This window comes from Phacochoerus africanus, chromosome 8 (assembly GCF_016906955.1).
Source record: "Phacochoerus africanus isolate WHEZ1 chromosome 8, ROS_Pafr_v1, whole genome shotgun sequence".
In the NCBI taxonomy this organism is placed as follows: Eukaryota; Metazoa; Chordata; class Mammalia; order Artiodactyla; family Suidae; genus Phacochoerus; species Phacochoerus africanus.
The window spans coordinates 104,210,960-104,231,201 of record NC_062551.1 but is presented as its reverse complement, the minus strand read 5'-3'; the positions used below and the strand labels follow the sequence as shown (position 1 = coordinate 104,231,201).

Below are 20,242 nucleotides of genomic sequence, written 5' to 3'. Positions count from 1 at the left end.
TGTGTCCCAGTATGTGTCAATCCTTGAGAATGTTCCATGTGCACTTGAGATGAACGTATATTGTCACTTTTTTGGATGTAATGTCCTGGAAGTGTCGATTAAGTCTAACTTTTCTATTGTGTCCTTTAGGATCTCTGCTGCCTTACTGATTTTCTGCCTAGAGGATCTGTCCATTGATATGAGTGGGTGTTATAGTCTCCTATAATTATATTCCCATTAATTTCTCCTTTTATGTCTGTTAGTATTTGTTGGAGGTATCTGAGTGCTCCTATATTAGGGGCATATATATTGACAATTGTAATATCCTCTTCTTGAATGGATCCTTTAACCATTAAATAGTGTCCTTCTTTATCTGTCTTTATGGCCTTCATTTCAAAGTCTATTTTGTCTGATATGAGTATGGCAACTCCTGCTTTCCTGTCTTGTCCATTGGCATGAAATGCCTTTTCCCACCCTCTCACTTTCAATCTATCTGTGTCCTTTGCCCTAAGGTGAGTTTCTTGTAGACAGCAGATTAAAGGTTTTTGCTTTTTTATCCAATCAGCCACTCTGTGTCTTTTGATTAGAGCATTCAGTCCATTGACATGTAAGGTGATTATTGATACATATTTATTGCCATTTTAAACCTTGTTTTTGAATTGATTCTGTTTCTCTTCTTTTCTTTTTTTTGGTTGATGGTTTCTATTTATTTTATGCTTGAGTACTTCTTTTCAGTTTTTGTGAATGTAATGTTCGGTTTTGATTTGTGGTTTCCCTGTTTTTCAAGCATGTTAAGTCCTTCCTATATCTGCTTGCTTTTGTCTGAGAGTCATATAGGCTCAGACACATCATTAAAATTAAAAAAGAATCTATATTTTCTTACTTTCCTTCCCCACATTGTATGATTTTGATGTCTTTTTTTTTAACATCTTCATATTTAGATCTGTGTGCTGGCTTATTTAAGTGACTGCTTTCCAATTGTGGTTACCTCCATCCTAATTCTTCTTCATCTTTTTTTTTTTTTTAATTTAGAAAATCCCTTTCAGTATTTCTTTTAGAATGGGTTTAGTATTGCTGTACTCTTTTTGCCTTTGTTTGTTGGATAAATTCTTTATTTCTTCTTCTATTTTAAATGATATTCTTGCTGGATAGAGTATTCTAGGTTGCAATTTTTTTCCTTTAAGCACTTTAAATATATCTTACCACTCCCTCTGGCCTGTAGTGTTTCTGTAGTGAAGTCAGCTGGTAGCCTTATAGGGGTTCCCTTATAATTAATGCTTTATGTTTCTCTTGCTGCCTTTAGAATTATCTCTTTAACTTTTGCCTTTTTTATTATAATATGTCTTGGTGTGGGCCTGTTTGGGTTCAACTTGTTTGGGGCCCTCTGTGCTTCCTGTATCTTGATATTAGTATCCTTTAGATTTGGAAAGTTTTCAGCCATAATTTCTTTAAATATATTTTCAATCCCCTTTTTTTCTTCTTTTCCTTCTGGAATTCCTATTATGAGTAGATTGGCCTGCTTTATATTATCCCATAGGTCTCTTAAATTGCTTCCATGTTTTTTCATTTGGTTTTCTGTCTGCTGTCCTGATTGGGTGATTTCCATTATTCTATCTTCCATGTCACTAATTCATTCCTCTGCATTATTCATTCTGCTTATTGCCTTTAGCTCAGTTTGTATCTCTGCATGTGAATTTTCTAGTTTTTCTTGGATCCTTCTTATATTTTCTAGTTCCTTTCTAAAGGAATCTACATTACTGTTCATATCCTCTCCTAATTCCTTTAGTATTTTCACTGTCTCCCTTTTGAACTCAAAGTCTGTGAGACTGCAGAGGTCTGTTTCATTGTTGACTGATTTAGGTGAATTCTCCTGTTCCTTTAACTGGGAATGGTTTCTGAGCTTCTTCATTTTGCTTTTGTTTTATTTTTCTGTGGTCTTGTAAGGCTACTTCTATGCAAGAGTACCGCTTTGTATTTTGGGGGCGTTACTGTTTATTTTTGGTGTGGGAGTTTGAATATTTGCTGTCTCTTTCTTCAGTGTGAGCAGGCTGTTTTTCCCAGGATGCTCAGTGTGTTTTCAGGGAGAAGGAGGCAGTGGATAGGGCCAGCAGTCAGTGCCTGGTCATTGGGCTCTCAGTAGCAGCAAGGACCTGCAGGAAGGTGGCACATGCTACTCTTAGTTGCATGGCCCTGGGAAGTGGTAATGAGCTCTAGGCTGATCTACAAGGTGACCAGAGCATTTGGCAGTAGCAGCAACAGGGTGTGTGAATTCCCAGGGGTGTGAGAGTAACAACAGCTTGTGTTCTATTGCAGTGCCCTCCTCTGAGGTGACTGGAAATGCAGGTGGTGCCTGTTCAGGGACCCCTAGTGGGAACAGGCTATGACCATCTCTAGAGTCAGTGATAACTGTGGTGGTTTGCCCCCACCACCTGTAGACTATGCATGAAGCAACCGTCTCACTTAGCCCACATAGGAGGTGCTGTGCGGGCTGCTCCCAGTTGCAGGATCCTGGAAAGTGACAGACATCAGGCATGTGGGTACTGCCCAGAGCATTTGGCAGTAGCAGCAGCAGAGCGGGTATGTTCCCAGGGGTGCAAGACCACCAACAGGTGGTGTTCAGTCACAGTGCCCTCCTCTGTGGTGCCCTTGAGGTGAATGGGGCTGCAAGTGGTGTCTGTTCACAGACCCCTAGTGGTGGCAAGCCACTCCCACCTCTGGAGCCTGAGATAACTGCAGTGGTTTGCCCCCACCTCCTGTAGACCATGCCAGAAGGACCTTATATCGCTTAGCCCCCACAGGAGGTGCTGCACAACCTAGTTGCTGATTCCCTGGGGAGGGAGGGAGAGCAACAACAGGTGGTGTTCCATCGCAATGTCCTTCTCTATGGTGCCCTCTGAGGTGGTTGGGGCTGCAAGTGATTTTCGTTCAGTGGCAGTGGGCCGTGCCCACCTCTGGAATCAGGGATAACTGCAGGGGTTTTCCCCCGCCACCTGCAGACCATGCAAGAAGCACCCTGTCCCACTTAGCCCACCCAGGAGGTGCCACACCAGCTGCTCCTAGTTGTAGGGTGTTGGGAAGAGACAGTGACCAAGTGTCTGGGCACTGCCCAGAGCATTTGGCAGTGGCAGCTGCAGGGTGGGTGTGTTTCCAGGGCAGTGAGAGCAACAGCATATGGTGCTTGGTTGCAGTGCCTCTTTTTTTTCTTTTCTGCCAACCCCTGAGGTGACAGGGGTTGCAGGTGGAGCCCACTCACAGGCTCCCAGTGGTGGCAAGCCATGCCTCCCTCTGGCCTGAGACTGATACCAGAAAGATGATGCTGGAATCCAGGTGCTTGTTCACAGCAGTCGAAGAATGAACTCCACAAACACACAAGCAGCAAGTAAACAAAGTCTATATTAAAGGAAAGCAGATAGCTCCCAGGACTGCTGGGAGTGGGGAGAAGAGCCCCTTTTTCTGTTGTCCTGTAGGGGTTTTTATTCCTTACAGTTGTGGGGGGTACCAACGTGGGGCCCAGAGAGATGTGATCTTCTCCCATTGTCCTTGCTCAGTTACCTATATCAGCCCTTGTCCAATAGGGTCCTAGGGGTGGAAATGTCCCATAAATCTCACGGTTTCTTTTCCTTTTTCTTCCCTTAAATTGAGTCACGGGGGATTAGGAATTAATGTCCATTTGGGCATAGGTACACTCCCTATAGTAAACAAGTCCTGTGGGGATGTTACTCCCTGGAGCCCTTAAGCCACAAATGTTAATGGCCATATCGAAGGATGCATTGAAGCCCATGTTCCTACACTGACTACCTGAGTTACTATTCTGCCTCAAGGCGACCATCCTGGTCTATCCCTGCCACCTGTATATCCTGCAAGAGGCACCACATCACACACACTTAGCCTCCTGATGCCCTTAGCCCACACAAGAGGTGCCTGGCCACCAGTAGCCCGCACAAGAAGCGCCCCTTCTCCCCTAAAGGAGCAAGAGCCTTCTGCAGCCCTACGCGCCAGGGCCGCCCACAGGCATGCGCATGCTCCCTGCAAGGAGTTTCCTCTGGCGGTCCGCCCCGCCTCCTCTCACCCTCCCCAGTAATGGCGCCTCGCTTCTCCTGCAGGTCTGGGCCTTCTCCCCGGTTCCTTCTGCCCTGGTGTTCCCCTCCCCAGCCCTTGGCATGCTCTTCCCCCGCCCATGGCGCAGTGCTCCTTAGGACCTCAAGCTGTCCCCACATACCCAGCCCCAGTCCTCTCCCCGGCTCTGACCTCTGGAGCCTGAGGCTCAGCGCCCAGCCCCCACCCGAGCGTCTCAGGCTGTGGTCTGCACTTTTTCTCGGCAACTTTGAGGTCCCTTGGACTCGGCTGATCTCCCGGTAGGTTAGGTGGTTTCACAGGGTGTGGTTTCCTTTTCTCTTTCACTTCTCCCTCTCAGGAATGCTAGTCCCATCCTGATTCCTTCTCTCTCTTTGTCTTTTGTTCTACCCAGTTTTGTCAAGAGTTTCTTGCCCTTTTTGGAGGTTTAAGTTCTTCTGCCAGCATTCGCAGATGTTCTGGGTGAGTTGTTTTACATGTAGGTGTGTTTTTTTGATGTGTTTGTGGGAGAAGGTGAGCGTGTCCTCTGACTCCTCTGCCGTCTTCCTCCGCCCCCTGTGTCCACTACTTTTTAACTGAAAACTTTCCTGCATAGTTAGTGTTCACTTTTGTGTGACTTTTTCTCAAGTTTAATTTCATTCTCTTCTGACTTCGAAAGCAAACCAAAATAACCTCCCCAGCACCGTGCTCACACTAAAAAATGAGAAAAAAGAAAAGTCTGGGTGGAATGAATGTTAAAAGGTTCTAAGGAAAATACCTGTTTCAGATAGCCATTTGCCTGATACTGACATTATCTTCTTATTCTGTGCTGTCCCTTAATCTTTGCTCTACAAAACTTTTCTTTTCTCCCTCTTCTAGGTTCCCAGCACAATGAGACTTGGGCTAATTAACTCCTGAGCAGAAACACAGACTTACAATGAGGTACAGAAAGGTCAGTCTTGAGTTTCATTGAAATGTTTTGTTAAATCAGTAACAGGTCACTTGGGCTCTAAGTAGGGTTTTTGCATTTATTTTTCTACCAGCCTCAAGACAGTTCATGATTGTAGAATTCTATAGTCAAAATGGTCTGATTTCAATTTTAAATATTGTTTGTGTTCAGTGCATAGATGCAAAAGATAGATTAGTAGTCATTAGAAACACCAGTGTTATTTAGTATATGATGATTAAGTTCAGTGAAGTAGTTAGCTCTCATGTCCTCTAATATTTTATTATAAATATTTTGTGAAATTTGACACTAAGAAATTAGGCAATGTGGACTCACAATAAAAAACAATTTATTGATACAAAGATTAAAAAGTATTCGGTGGTCATTTAGCCTAATTTCTTCACTTTGTTGATAAAATAATCTATCCACTGATGCTAACTCCACCATACCGCTTTATCATAGTCTATGAAAGCAGCAGCACTCTGTCTGATACATTAGCATTAAGCCTCCTGGACTGTTTAAGAGGCCATTCCCTGGAAGTTCCTGTTGTGGCACAGTGGAAATCAACCCGACTAGTGTCTGTGAGGACGCGGGTTCAATCCCTGGCCTCAGTCAATGTGTCAGAGATCGGGCGCATTGCTGTGAGCTATGGTATAGGTAACAGACGCAACTTGGATCTCATGTTGCTGTCGTTGTGGCATAGGTGGGCAGCTGCAACTCCATTTCCACCCCTAGCCTGGGAACTGCTGCTGGTGTGGTTCATTGCTCACAGTAAAACCTTTTTTAAATGATTATTTTTTCTATTATAGTTGGTTTACAGTGTTCTGTCAATTTTCTACTGTACTGCAAAATTACCCAGTCTCACACACACACACACACATATATTCTTTTTCTCGTATTATCCTCCATTATGCTCCATCACAAGTGACTAAATATATTTCCCCGTGCTAAACAGCAGGATCTCATTGCTTATCCATTCCAATGGCAATAGTTTGCATCTATTAACCCCACATTCCCAGTCCATCCCACTCCCTCCACCTCCCCCTTGAAAACAAGTCTGTTTTCCAAGTCCATGAGTTTCTTTTTGGTGTAAAGGTTCATTTGTGCTGTATATTAGATTCCAAATATAAGTGATATCCTATGGTGTATGTCTTTCTGTTTCTGAATTACTTCACTCAGCATGAGAAGTAATCTCATCCATGTTCCTCCAAATGGCATGATTTTGTTCTTTTTTTATGCCTCAGTAGTATTCCATTGTGTTTATATACCACATCTTCCTAATCCAATCATCTGTTGATGGACATTTGGGTTGTTTCCATCTCTTGGCTATTGTGAATAGTGCTGCAGTGAACATGCAAGTGTATGTGTCTTTTTCAAGGAAACTTTTGTCCAGATAGATGCCTAAGAGTGGGATTGCTGGGTCATATGGGAGTTCTATGTATAATTTTCTAAGATAACCTCCATACTGTTCTCCATTGTGGTTGTACCAGCTTACATTCCCACCAACAGTGCAGGAGGGTTCCCTTTTCTCCACACCCCTCCAGCATTTGTTATTTGTGGACTTATTAATGATGGCCATTCTGACTTGGTGTGAGATGGTATCTCGTGGTAGTTTTGACTTGCATTTCCCTAATGCTCAGGGATGTAGAGCATTTTTTTCATGTGCTTGTTGGCCATCTGTACATCTTCCTTGGAAAAATGTCTATTCAGGTCTTTTGCCTATTTTTCCACTGGGTTGTTGGCTTTTTTGCTATTGAGTTGTATAAGTTGTATATTTTAGAGATTAAGCCCTTGTCAGTTGCATCATTTGAAACTATTTTCTCCCATTCCATAGGTTGTCTTTTTGCTTTCTTTTTGGTTTCCTTTGCTGTGCAAAAGCTTGTCAGTTTGATTAGGTCCCAGTGCTTTATTTTTGCTTTTATTTCTGTTGCTTCAGGAGACTGACCTAAGAACACATTTCTAAGGTTGATGTCAGAGAATGTTTTGCCTATGTTCTCTTCTAGGAGTTTTATGGTGTCTTGTCTTACGTTTAAGTCTTTCAGCCATTTTGAGTTTATTTTGGTGCATGGTGTGAGGGCGTGTTCTAATTTCACTGATTTACATGCAGCTGTCCAGTTTTCCCAGCACCACTTGCTGAAAAGACCACCTTTTTCCCATTTTATATTATTCTTGCCTCCTCTGTCAAAGATTAATTGGCCGTAGGTGTCTGGGTTTATTTTAGGGTCTCTATACTGTTGCATTGTTCTGTATGTCTGTTTTGGTACTAATACCACACTGTCTTGATTACTGTGGTTTTGTAATATTGTCTGAAGCCTGGGAGAGTTATGCCTCCTGCTTGGGTTTTGTTCCTCAGGTTTGCTTTGGCAGTTCTGGGTATTTTATGTTTCCACTTAAATTTTTGGATTGTTTGTTCTAGTTCTGTGAAAAATGTCATGGGTAATTTGATAGGGATTGCCTTGTATATCTAGATTGCTTTGTGTAGTATGGCCATTTTATGATATTGATTTTTCCAACCCAGGAGCGTGGAATAGCTTTCCATTTCTTTGCATCTTAATTTCCTTGATTAATGTTTCATAGTTCTCAGCATATAAGTCTTTCACCTCCTTGGTCAGGTTTATTCCTAGGTATTTAATTTTTTGGGGTGCAATTTAAAACCTCTTTTGCCTCGAAATGTTTAAGCCATATTCTTTCCTTATTTAAAAGTTCTGTCTGCTTAGAAAGAAACTTCTATTATGGCCAGTATGGAATAACTCAGTCTGAATTTTTCTTCCTATAAAAACAAACCATAGAGAATATGAGGGAGAGATCGAGAAAGAGGCAGATATACAGAGACAAACATACAAACAAATGATTTTCAGGATACTGAACCAAGCAACAAGGGGCAGTGAAATCTGAAGGATGAGAAATAAAGGAAGTGAGACTTAACACCTTCAAAGAGTTTGTAGACCATGGCAGAGTGAGGAAGAACCCAGGCAAAACCAATAGACTCTCGAATCAAAGGAGTTGAAACTGACAGTGCAGGGGGCCAAGGCACCTGTGGTTTATAGCCCACAGTAATTAAGAGTTAACTCTGGAGATTTTTCAGAAAGTACTTCCTGGTGTTCAGCAGAGTATTGACTGGCCCATGCACGTGTGGAAACAAATTGAGCTTTGGGAAGGAACCATCTAAAGACCATTAGAGGCAGAAGTAACAAGCACCTATGTGGGGCCTCAAATGGTACCTATTTCCACCAGACAGAATGGAAAACCTGGTGATTCACAAAGTACTGAGTAGATGATTCAGAAGGATCTTGCTTTTGACAGAGGGAAAATTAGCTCTAAACTAAATGCTGCTCTGAGCCAGACTAACAAATCCTAAAAGCAAGTCAGGAATTGCTTTCTAAGTAATTAAACTTAGAAAGGGTTTAATCTGAAAAATTTAAGAATATTTAGAGAAATACAAAAACCCCAAAAGGTAATATTTACAATGTCTAGCATCCAGTCAAAGATGTCAGGCATCTAAAGACCCATAATGAGAAGGAAAATCAACCAATCAAAACTGGCTTAGTACTGACACCAGTATTAGGATTAACACATATTTTAAGAAGTATTATACCAGTTCAAGATGCTCAAAAAGTTGAATTTAAAAGATACCAATGACTCAAAATGTCTATTTAAACTATAATGAAATGAAAAATTCACTGAAAGGAATTAACAGCAAATTAGACACTGTAGACGAAGAGATTAGTAAAGGTGAATACATTGCTCTAGAAACTATCCAAAATGAACACTGAGGGGGGAAAAAAGGATGAAACAAAATTGTTTCAGTGAACTGTGGAAAATGTGGTCTAACGTGCATGTAATTGGATTTTGCAAAGAAAAAGAGATAGAGGAGGGAACAAAAAAGTTTTAAGAAAAAAAATGACCAAATAATGGAATATTTAACAAGATATGCTATAATGTAGGCCAGAAAACAGGTCTCATTGAAGTAAGAAGGATTCAAATCATATATAATGTGTTCTCTGATTACAATGGAATTAAATTAAAAATAAATAAGAAAAATATCCCTGGAAAATCTCCAACTATCTGGAAAATAAGTAAAATATTTTAATTCCTCTATCAACTTCTTCTTTGACCCATGGGTTTTTTTTGACTTGAATGAAAATAAACATTATTTTATCAAAATTTGTGGAATGCCACTAAAGTCAGAATTTAGGAAGATATTTATAATACTAATCATCTTATGTAGAGAAGGAAGCTCTCAAGTTACTGACCTCAGCTTCTACTTTAATAATTAGAAAAAGAAAAGTTAAACCCACACTAAGCATAAAATAAAAAAATAATAAATATTGAAATGGGAATTAGTTACAAAGGAAACCAGAGAGAACAAATGAATGAATCATAGATTTTTATTTTATTTTTATTTTTTATTTTTTGCTATTTTCTGAGTAAAAATAATTAAGATCATTTTTTAGAGTGAGAAAGACTTCTCCAAGATACACAGGTTCTTAGGTGATACGACTCTATTTTCCCAACACATGATTACTAAGCATTGCTCTTGCCCATCTAAGTGTTAATGATAAACAAAGCACCAAGACAGATTGCCAGACCTCCTGGAGCTCACAGTACAACAGCTGGGGAAGGAAGAACACCCAATTCCTGGCCACCTGATGAGTCCAAGTCTTCATCATTCTCAGTTAAATGGCAGGAGAAAAAAACTGCCAATACTCAGCTGGGATTACTGGAGTTTGGGGATACTTGAAGGATATGTCAAAAAGAAAATAATACAGAAGTTCTGTTCAAAATAAAATGGGAAACCAGAGCTAAATAAAGCAGGGATCAGTGACTCACATTAGTCTCAGAAACAAGTAGTATTTATTTACTTAATGAATTTTATTACATTTATAGTTGTATACCAATCATCACAACCAAATTATAGCATTTCCATCCCAAACCCTCAGCGCATTCCCCTACCACCCAACCTGCCTCATTTGGAAACCGTAAGTTTTTCAGTCTGAGTCAGTATCTTTTCTTTGTGCAAAGAAGTTCTTTGTGTCCTTTTTTTAGATTACACACGTAAGTGATAGCACTTGATGTTGGTTTCTTGCTGTCTGACTGACTTCACTTAGCATGATAATTTCTAGGTCCATCCATGTTGCTAAAAATGTTGTTATTTCCTTCCTTTTAATGGCTGAGTAATATTCCATTGTGTATATGTACCACATCTTCTTGGTCCACTCTTCTGTCCATGGACATTTAGGTTGTTTCCATGCCGTGGCTATTGTATATAGTGCTGCAATGAACATCGGAGTACATTTATCTTTTCAATCACGGCCTTCTCTGGATAGATGCCCAGGAGTGGGCTTGCTGGATCAAATGGTAGCTCTATTTTTAGTTTTAGGGGAAATCTCCATACTGTTTTCCACAGTGGTTGCACCAATTTACATTCCCACCAACAGTGTACTAGGGTTCCCCTTTCTCTCCAACATTTGTTTGTAGACTTTTTGATGATGGGTCATTCTGGCTGGTGTAAGGTGGTACCCCATAGTGGTTTTGATTTCCGTTTCTCTAATAATGAGTGATGTTGAACATCTTTTCATGTGTTTTTTGGCCATCTGTATGTCTTTGGAGAACTGTCTGTTGAGATCTTCTGCCCATTTTTTGATGGGGATGTTTGTTTTTTTGGTTTTGAGCTGCAGAAGGTGTTTATAAATTTTGGAGATTAATCCCTTGTCAGTTGCTTCATTTGCAAATACTTTCTCCCATTCTGTGGGTAGAAACAAGCATTATTTATATCAATAAGCTCATGAAAATTTATATACTGTAGAAAGCAAACTTACTGTGGTTGCTCGTGTTACTGTTATGAATCCATGCCTTGTATGTAGTTCTAGTCTTTACAGCTATGAAATCAAAGTCACACTTGTTGGCAGGTGGCTACTAAATAGTCATGAATTCCTCATTCAAATTAGCATAACTCAAAATCTTGTAAAGACCTTTTAATTAAAATTCCTTCTCCTTTGTCTTTTCCACTGTCATCATGGCTTTCATGTAAGTCTACAGAATGACTTCCCCCTTCTTCAGTACCATGGAGAACTATAGCAGTAGGATATTTTTAAGAATAAAAAATATTTAAAGAGAAAAAGAAGATGTGTTATATATACACAGTGGAATACCACTCAGCCATAAAAAAGAACAAAATAATGCCAATTGCAGCAACATGGATGGAACTAGAGACTCTCATACTAAGTGAAGTAAGTCAGAAAGAGACAAATACCATATGATATCACTTATATTTGGAATCTAATATACAGCACGAATGAACCTTCCCACAGAAAAGCAACTCATGGACATGGAGAATAGGCTGTGGTTGCGGAGGGGGAGGGAGTGGGATGGACTGGGAGTGAGGGGTTAATAGATATAAACTATTGCCACTGGAATGTATAAGCAATGAGATTCTGCTGTATAGCACTGGGAGCTATATTTAGTCACTTACTGTGGAGCATGATAATGTGAGAAAAAGGAATGTGTATGTGTGACTGGATCACCTTTCTGTACAGTAGAAAATTGACATAACACAATAAACCAGCTATAATGGGGGAAAAATCATTAAATAAAAAAATTTTAACATGTATGTGAGCTCAATGAAAGTGTGTGTGAGCAAATGGAATTTCAGTTGATCTAAATGCTTTCAATTTAGAAAATCATACAACTAGATTATTTACTCTGTCTTAACATTTTCAAATATTATTCCAACATTGGCTTTCTCTTGACTACATCTTGTATGTTGTAACCTAAACCTACTATGGCTAAGTGTAAGCTGGATGTACAACTCTACAAACTCAAGATGCAAATGCTTACATTTTTGAAAAATATTTACAATTATTAACTCAAGCCCTCACCTCAGTAACCAAAATGTCTCTGACAATCTTCTTGGATGATTCCATGGTCCTGATTTTCTTTTAATATAAGACGTGCTTATTTATTTTAACAAGTATTTTATTTAAAAGGTAACAATATGATTCAAAATGTTGATTTATATCAATTTTTCAAATGAGTGTTTGAAAGGTAAAGTTCCAATAAAGTGTTTCCCACTCTGATTTATCACAGTCCTGATACATATATTTTTTATTTTATTTGGCCAGGGCATATGAAGGTTCCCAGGCTAGGGGTCTAATCATAGCTACAGCTGTTGGCCTACGCCACAGCCACAGCAATGCCAGATCCGAGCCGCATCTGCAGCCTACACCACAGCTCAAGGCAATGCTGGATCCTTAACCCACTGATCGAGGCTAGGGGTCAAACCTGCAACCTCATAGTTGCTAGTTGGATTCATTTCCGCTGTGCCACAACAGGAACTACACAGTCCTGGTTTTTTAGGAAGCCCAAAGACTAAGGTGCACTCTCAGCCTGGGCTCAGCCTCCACGTCTGAGCTAAGATAACACAGGTTGGTACCCAGCTGCAGCTGCTACCCAGTCATTCACTAGCCCTCCCTTACTATCTGTTCCAGGCCGGCAGTCTTCCATCCAAATCTTGGCACTAATGTCTCTATAAACACAAACCTACATGCTCTGGGTGCTAATTTTGGCACAGGGCTCCGTCCTTGAACTCTAGTCCTTATGTGCTATGACGGTGCAGGGTGGCCCTCTAGCAGCTTACAGGTCAGGGCTGGTTTCAGATGATTCCCTGTTAAGACATCGACTACTTGGGTCAAGAACATTTCCTTTTGAAGAGTTCCCTTGTGGCTCAGTGGGTCAAGGACCTGGCACTGTCACTGAAATAGCTCAGGTTGCTGCTTTGGCACGGGTTGAATGCTGGCCCATAAAATTCTGCACAGCACAGGGGTGGTCGAAAAAAATTTTTTTTTCCTTTTTAAAAATATCAATTATTAAAGATCTGATTACTTCCCCCTTACTTGCAAGATGAAGCTTCCCAATGACTCTCTGAGAGAAAACAAATGCAATGTCTCTGGGCAAAGTTATATTCATCACTCAGGGGGATTCCAAGTGATGGAAATTTTTTTAGTATATTTCATTCTACCAAAAAAAAAAAAGAAAATATTCTGTTAAAGAATCCTGCATCATGAAGAAATTGCACTCAACTGCATTGACTGGTGATGTAATAATTCATTCAAGGTCACTGTGAAATAAGCCAAGCAAAATATATTTATTGTGATTAATATAATGGAGCCACTATTCATTCATTACATGACATTAAATTATTAATTTAACTACATTAAAATAAAATCTTGTAATAAGCATAGACTGTTATTGAAATTAGATGCCTATTACTTGATTTCAGGTGCTAAATGGATAAATTATTCTATATTGTACATATTGACCTAGTACATATTCACTTTGACTACACGTAATGGATGAATCTGGGTCTTGATTGATGTGATATGTTTTTGAAAAAATTTTAGAGTGTTTATCACGTGCCATGCATTTGAGAAAGTTAAATCATTCTTGTTTAAGCATTTCAGTGTTAGGGATACAAGAGGGACAAAACAGACAAAAATTCATGCCCTCATGGAGCTTACATTACAGTCATTCATACTTTTGTTTGAATGATGTCCTTTTAAATTTTATTCTGTGATCTCTTATGCGACCATAACTCCCCATCCATCAATGGTGAGATTCTATTCATTGCTACTGTTAGACTATGTTGTAACGTGTAAGTCATAAGCAGCTTTCCATGGATAGAATTTAAGACTGATATCTTAAATTTTAGAACATCAGTTACAGAGCAACAACACTGCTGTTCAAAAACACTCGTCTCCAGCTATTTCATTATACCTTCTGATGTGGCTTCACATCTGAGAGGACAAAATAGCTTCATCTTTGTCTGAGGAATGCCAAGGGGATGGAAATATGGAAATGCCATCAGGTGGGTAACTGAAGGTATCAAATACACAGTGAATACCATTTGTAACCACTGCAAAACATTCTCATTAAGGAATGATAAAAAAGTATTTTATAAATGTTTATATCTTTCATAGCAAGTAGCATTTAGCAATTTAAAAAAAAAATGTTTGACAGATAAACATATTGGTGAATGAATGACGTGAAGGGAATCACAGGTTTCAAAAGTGCATATTCTGGTCCAAGCATCTCATGCTCACTTCTTTGGTCCATTGAGAAACAGTGAAATAATTCTTGTCTATAGGAAGCTCAACCAGTTCCAATTTACTCCTTACGTTATTTGTTAGAGATCTGTCTTCAGTCGTCTGACTAAATATAAATGCAGAACACGGAATTTATTCTAACAAGTTCTCAAACACATTTTGCTAGAGCTGTGATTCTTACAGCAGCACTAAGATCCAAGAAAATAAAACACGAGTCTGTGGCCTTTCAATATTATTTGTTTCCAGAAGGATGACTATTTATATTTGAAAGGTTCTGTACTAGAGATCAATCAACGTATTCGCGTAATCTTCAGAAAGGATATCTGAGGTCAAAGTCAGATTGAAAATAGGAAAAGATTACTGGGTATTTGCTCCATGAGGGGCTTGTATACCTTTGATTAACTTTATAATGGCTGGACTGTTTTACAGTTTCATTGGAGTTTAAAGATTTCTGTCCCACAGAGATGCAAATATTTTCATTTTGGTGTAACAGAGAAACCCCCAATTATAGTTTGTTGTAACCTGTTTTCTATCAAACTCAGCCATTAAGATGGCTTATTTTAAAATTCCTTTACTCATCTGCCTATAAGTACTTAGCTTCTCTTTAGACTGGTTTTACCCTCTTACTGGCTCATTAATATAAGGAATTTAATACAATCTTGGATATACTCTCATGTTATATTTGTATGAAAGTTATTTTTTCAATCTTTTGAAAAATTTTAACAGGCTCTTTTTATTTACTACCTTTTATTTTAGTGTATCTTGCAATCCTTTTTAAAGTGGCTCTAAAAGTACAGGATGGCATCATTGAATGAATTATGTCCTTTCTCTGACTACTTATGTAATCCTGAGAAACTTGTAAACACCTCAGCCAGAAATGGTGAGATTGTACTAGTTTGTATATATGTGTGAAGTCTAAAGAATGGGTACAATTTGAGACCTATTTTTAACTTAAATTTTAGAACATCAGTTGCAGAGAACAAACACAACCATTTATTGGATGTTAAAGCTTCACTTTATCAGCACATATACTGAAACTGTAGCAACTCAAGATATATTGGTATGAGCGCCACATAAATAATTTTATGAATCAGTCCGTATTTTTTGGCCACACCACAGCATGTAGAAATTCCTGGGCTAGGGATCGAACCTGTACCACAGCTGTGACCCGAGCCATAGCAGATCCTTAACCCACTGAGCCACCAAGGAACTCCATATTAGTCCGTATTTTTATGCTACCTTCTTCACAAACCTTATCCTGATTCCTCCAGCTTGAAATAGTATCTCCCACCATCAAAACAAGTCTACTTTATGTATTTCCCTTACATTTTATATTAGATTTTGTGTGTGTTTACCCTCATCTACTCAGTTACAAATAGGAAGCAGTGGGACCATGTGGTTTTACCAAGATTGCACTTCTCTGAGAGGGGAACTTGGGATATGTACGATTTTCCGTCTCTCCATATAAATTAATATAAGCACTGGGAGGATATAAACTGATATGAGCAGTGGCTAGACTTCGGGATATAATGAATATAAGTTGCTTTCATAATCATTAGAAAAAAACAGTTTTGAGCTGGCTTAAAATAAAAACAAATAAAACTTCAAAGCCCTCCCTTATTACACAGGGTAGAGTCTGAACTTCTTGGATGTTCTATAATGTCCTTCACCATCTGCCTCCAACCTATATGTCCAGACCGAGTTCTCATCATCTTTTCCCATAAATTCTATTCCATAGCTATGCTGGAATTTTGTGGTTTCCTGAGCATGTCATACATACCTTTGTGTCATTAATAATATTGTTCTCTTGGCCTAAAAAAATACTCATCACCCTCACTTGACAAAATAAAGCTACATGAAAGTCAAAGCCAAACAAAAACATCTTCTTTGTGAAGCTATTTTCTATTTCCAACTTTGAAAACACAGCATAGACTTAAAGGTTGATTGCATATTTCTTTTCAACCATATAGCCTCTCCAGAGTAAGGAATATTTTACTCCTTCATACCCTCTGTAATTAAAGTAATAAACAATGATGATGGTGAAGAAGAATGAATGAATGAGTGGATGAATACAAAACATGCCATATATTTTCCACTAAGGATTGGCTACCTACTTAAAGTTTCTTACAGCCTGTTTATAATAATCTTCTGTCCGTTTCTCATCTCCAACTTCTTATTTAGGTAGACATTCTGCAGTGTCCGTGGTCACATATTTTCTTCATAGTTTCACCTGTTTGATAATTCACAAATTTTCTATCAAATCATTCTGTCCTTTAGTTAGTACTCTGGTTCCCTTATGAGAATTCTGTTTCTCTGAAGTCTTATACCATCTCCCACTTCTCCCTGTCCAACAGCATCCTTCCTCCATAGACTTCCTCTCCCAGACACCATTTGCCTGACGATGGAGTGCACAGCATCCTGGATGTAAGAGCTCTTCAGGTCTCGGTTCCAGTCAAGTACATTCCTCCCACCCAACTTCTCAGTAGCACATGTGTATCCATGAAGCTTCCTTCTGTGTGAGATCCATGGTTCTCAGTGGCCAGGAGAGATACAGGGAATACATGAGATGGTATTTTTAAGGATTGACAGCAATATCTGTTAACTCACTACATACCAAACTCAGTCCCGACTGTGATGCATCTATGTTTTTCCCTTCTCCTGGGAAAGATGCAGTCCATAGTAACTATTAGAAAAGTATTATGAGAGGAGGTGCAGAGATATACAGTACTTGGAAAAGGAGGGAATGAGTCTTTAGGGAAAAAAAGGTGGGGGGGAGAATCAGAACTGATGTGGCCAGTCATCAGCCACAGAAATGTTGAGATCAGGTCTACAGGTCTACTTCCTTAACTGCATCACAATTAGAGCGTATTCAAGCTGAGTTACAAATATTATTAGGGTGAAAGGTGAGTATACAGAGAAAAATAACAAGCACACTTAAGCCCAGCTTTCTCAAAGGTTAACAATAAAAAATAGAATAATAAATTATCTGCTTCTTCTAGGAGCTTTTATTTTTACAACTAGCAATGGTATGATTTTCATTGCATGAATAAGTGAACTGACCTTTAGGAAGTGTGATTCTCCAGGCCAAGGTCATGCAGAGATGGAAAAGCAGAGTGATGCTGCAGACCCAGGTGCATTTCCACTCTTCTTCTTTCACTCTGTGTTTTCTACAGTACTAGCTAAATGCACGCTAAGACTGACACTGCCCCTAACATTCAGATATCTATGACTTCATTCTGGATCATAGACACACAGGAAAAGGAAGTGGAGCTTGTATATTTAGACTGTGCTGCTTCTAAAGCTGCCTCAAACATTTTTTTATGAATGGCTAATTAGTCCAAATTAACCGACTAGTAACATGAGAAATATTGAAGTCAGATGACCAATATTCAAGGCCATATAGACTTCTCTATTTCCAGAGCTGACTTAATATTTCATATGCATATGCACTGATGAATTTCCTTAGCTTGCCTGAAAGTGTTGCAAAGCTGATTGTCAACAATTCTTTTCATACTCATAGCTAATGGTTATTGAATTTTCCCCTGGGCCAGGGACTGTGTTCAGCACTTACATGGATTATCTCATTTAGTGCTCACAAAATATTTATGAGTTGGGTAATATGATTACCTCTACCTTATTTATTGTGTAAAGTGGATTCAGAAACTAGGTAACTTGTCTAAGACTTTACAGGTAAAGCTGTATTGATACACAGCACCACTGGGTTAATCATACACTTAAAATTTCAGACATGAAGAAATCATCTCACTTGAAATGTCATTTATAAAACAAATATATTGAAACACCCATTCTATGAGCAGAAGTAGATTATAATGAACAGTTAAAAAAAATTATATGCTTAGAAGGTTGCTTTTGGTGGAATTTTTTTATTGTATACTACAGAAGCCAGAGTGGTAGAATCCCCTAGCTATTTAAATTAAAGCATTTTTTTCATAAAACCAAATCATGCACATGAAAATACTATAACTTACAAACACTGTGTAGATACTGGTCAATAAGAGTGTATAGTCTCAGCATGACTGGGCCATTTTTACAGATCCCACCAGGGACAATGATTGTATCCATGGCAACAGGTACTACAAATGCTTTGCAGTGCTATAAACTCTCCTGGCTTAAAGACTGCATTCATCCAGGTAGAAAAAAAATTAGTCATCTTCTTATTTAAACAAATAAAACTCTACTCTGATATGAAAGTGGTTCATATCAATATGAAATTGCTTCATATCTTAAGGTTTGCTTGGAGTTTGTCTTGTATATTTATTTTTAATGTATGTATTTTTATATGTATGTGTTTTTAGAATTTTTGAGTAGAAGTGGTTTTTGTTTATACTAAAATTCACCGCATCCTATCTTAAATTTTGTTTGGTTAATTTCAGATATGCATGATTGTGTTTGACTTTTAATCTATGAATGTGGACTCAGTTTCTGACATCAGTTATTTTTGCTGGTTCTAGTGTAGATTAAAAGTACACCACTAAAAAGTAATTTAAGTGCTATTGCCAATTAGCCTTAGTACTCACTTATAAACCCCAAATTAGAATATTTGCTTCAATTTTAATAGTCTTGTTTTGAAAACGGCATTTCTCAAATGGTATTATTTCATTACTGAAAGTGTTCTACATCTCGATGCCAGTAACCCAGGCTCGTTTCTCCTTTTTGTTTTTCAGATGCTGTCCACCTGTGAGCAAACAGGGGCACATAAGGCCATCGGGGTCCTGGTTCCTCCCCCTCACCTTCTCAGAGAAAAATCTCATCAGCAGGGTTTTTCTTGAGATTCCTGTGATGTCAAAGACCTACCTGAAACACCTCCAGATAGTCTCGTATTCCAGTGTTAACTGCCGCCTGCTCTTCCTCTAGCCATTATATTTTCTTTCTAAAGGTCTGGATGGGAAGGAGGGTTGCAGAACAGTGGGGAGAGAGAAAGAGAAAATCTTGTCTTTACATCTATGTGGTTAATTTTTCTATGCAGGAGCAAAACAGCACTTAAATTTTTTTGTCTGTGAAACCCTGGCTTGTGCAAATTTCTAACTAACTTCCTATTCATTGTATGTCTTAGTTTCTTGTGATAGGAAACTACCTGATAGCACTTTGAGGATGGTGTTTTGAATGAGAATTTCAGAGGAAGAAATGAAAGGGAGGGAAGAAGGAGGGAGAAAGTTTTCTCCATCCTCAGGTAGCCTAATGAAAGGGGAAAACTGGAGCAATTCTACTCCTTTACTGCACTTGCCCCACAGCAAACTCATCCCCGCCTTAGGTCAGTGCCCCCAGTTGCCTTGTGATCCCTGGGGACTGGAGGCCACCAGGGAACATGAGGCAGCAACTCCAGGGGGCCAGCAATTAAGGGAAAATTCTCGACCTGACAAAGATCTTCTTTTCTACCAATTTTCTTTTTTTCTATCAACTTGCAAAGATTCCTCTTGTGTTTGATGAGGGCTGATTTTCTTGTTAAGATGGCTTGATGGATAGGAAACTTGTGAATTAGAAAGAGCTGTATTAGTTAATGAGTTATAGGTTAACCAAAAACGCGGGAGCAAACTGGGCACTGAAATAATGCTTTTGGGGGCAGGGGGATGATCCAGACACAGAGGCGCAGGGGGAGGGGGTACAGCGAGGAAGGGCAGGGACCGTCCTGGAATAGAATGAGAATCCTCATTTGCACCAAGGACTGACTGACAGGTGGGGCAGGGAGTCCAGGTTCCAGCTCACAGTCCCCAGGTCAACACTCCCCCATGTGCCAGCGCACAGAGGAGTGGGCAGTGCTGCCCCCACGAGGCCAGTGAGAAGCAATTCCTGTGAGTTTGAGGAGAGCCTGACTGCTTAGCGCTTTTCTACCTTCTAGGCATCTGGCATCTTCCCAGACTCTTATTCAGCTCGACATGTTACTCTGTACAAAAACCTTGCAAGTTATACCCACTGTCCACATTTAATGTAGAAGAAACTGATGAGGCTCCAGAGAAGTTCAGCGCAAGATTGAGCCGAAGGTGGACGTTTCACCCGCACTGTGCTGTCGAAAAGCTCGGGGGAGGGGCTCTCAGATGCTTTCTTATCTGGAAAACAAATTCCATGAACATATTTATTCACCTTATTCTATTCTTTAAAACACATGTACAACCGCCCTTTCTTAACAAACTGGCCAACCCCCTAC

General features: G+C 39.4%; 2 long non-coding RNA genes across 2 annotated transcripts in view; one reads left to right on the top strand and one right to left on the bottom strand.

The window, feature by feature from the left end:
• Positions 1-4,483: 4,483 nt before the first annotated feature.
• LOC125134484 (uncharacterized) lies at positions 4,484-19,074 on the top strand. Its single transcript, XR_007136647.1, has 4 exons — positions 4,484-4,515; positions 4,912-4,984; positions 13,686-13,841; positions 18,765-19,074. It is a non-coding gene; the product is annotated as an uncharacterized LOC125134484 (long non-coding RNA).
• The window catches only part of LOC125134485 (uncharacterized), a 20,938-nt gene continuing 18,649 nt past the window's right edge, over positions 17,954-20,242 (bottom strand). The window contains exon 3 of the long non-coding RNA XR_007136648.1: positions 17,954-20,144. This is a non-coding gene — a long non-coding RNA (uncharacterized LOC125134485). The remainder of the gene's footprint in view (positions 20,145-20,242) is intronic.